This window comes from Ursus arctos, unplaced genomic scaffold (assembly GCF_023065955.2).
Source record: "Ursus arctos isolate Adak ecotype North America unplaced genomic scaffold, UrsArc2.0 scaffold_21, whole genome shotgun sequence".
Taxonomy (NCBI): domain Eukaryota; kingdom Metazoa; phylum Chordata; class Mammalia; order Carnivora; family Ursidae; genus Ursus; species Ursus arctos.
In genome coordinates, this window is record NW_026622886.1 from 51740917 (window position 1) to 51742313 (window position 1397).

General features: G+C 38.6%; 1 pseudogene; it reads right to left on the reverse strand.

The window, feature by feature from the left end:
• Positions 1-246: 246 nt before the first annotated feature.
• Positions 247-1184, reverse strand: LOC125282665 (olfactory receptor 4L1-like; annotated as a pseudogene).
• Positions 1185-1397: the final 213 nt, after the last annotated feature.

The window sequence follows — 1397 nt, forward strand, 5'->3', positions numbered from 1 at the left end:
CAGTAAATATACTGAATATCTGTGGAAAACTGCTTAGTGATTTCAAATGTCTGTTTTCTGTAGGTCACTCATTCTCATTATGTGCTTTAGCAGTAGTAAACGTGAATTAAAATATTTTATGGTTTTCTGCACAATGGTTCTGCCCTGGTCACTCTAACATAAGAGTGAAAGCGTATATTATATATAATCTATTTAACTTCTGTTATCACAGTATTTGAAAGTTATGTTATTATATAATGCTCAGATCTAGAAGTTCTGTGTAGAGATAACATGTTGGAACCATAATTTGCTCATGGCCCCTTGCATTTTCTGATTTCTCAGGGTGTAGATAATAGGACTCAGTAAGGGTGTGATACGAGTGTAAAACACAGCAAGGACTTTATTGCCTGCGAAACTATTGAATGGCCAGGCATAGATAAAGATACAAGGTCCAAAGAACAGAGTGACCACAATGATGTCTACAGACAGTGTGGACAGAGCCTTGGAGAGCCCTCCAGATGATCTTTGTTGTACAGTGATCAGGACAACAGTGTAGGAGACAAGCAGGAGGATGAAACAGGTGAATGAGAGCAGCCCACTGTCAGCAATGACGAAGAATTCCAGGTGTATGTGTCCATACAAGCAAGCTTAATCACAAGGGGAAGGTCACAAAATATATTGTCTATGACATTTGGGCCACAGAAAGGCAAGTTTACTGTCAATACCATCTGGCTTATGGTGTGTACAAACCCAATTGTCCATGAAAGTATCACAAACCCACTCAGCAGCCTGTGGCTCATGATTGTCCTGTAGTGCAGGGGTTTGCATATGGCTACATACCTGTCAAAGGCCATGGCTATCAAAAGAGTCATCTCAGCACCCCCAAAGAAGTGCATAAAGAACATCTGGGTCATGCAGCCCCAAATGGAGATGGTCTTGTGTTCGTTGAGTAAGTCTGTGATCATTTTGGGTGTGGTGACAGTGGAGAGACACATATCCAGAAAGGAGAGGTTTCCCAGGAGGAAGTACATGGGAGAATGAAGAGTGGAACTAAATGTCACTGTGACCATAATGAGAGTATTTCCCAACACAGTAGCACTGTAGATTAAGGAGAATGTTACAAAGAAGAAAATCTAAAGTTCCCATTGTCCAGAAAATCCTAGTAAAATAAACTCAGTCACTACAGATCCATTTTTAAGATCCATTTACTTGATTCAGAAAGGCTCCAGAAGTTCTTTTATACCAAGAGAAAACAAAAGTAAAGCCATAATTAGCACTGATGTTTTCCTATTTCTATTTGATGAATAATAGTTGAACTTATGAAAATATGTATTATTAAACATATCAGCATCACTGTCTATATTTTGAAATTATTTTGTAGGTCACATCACTTTGAAACAATATTATAGTTATGCAGC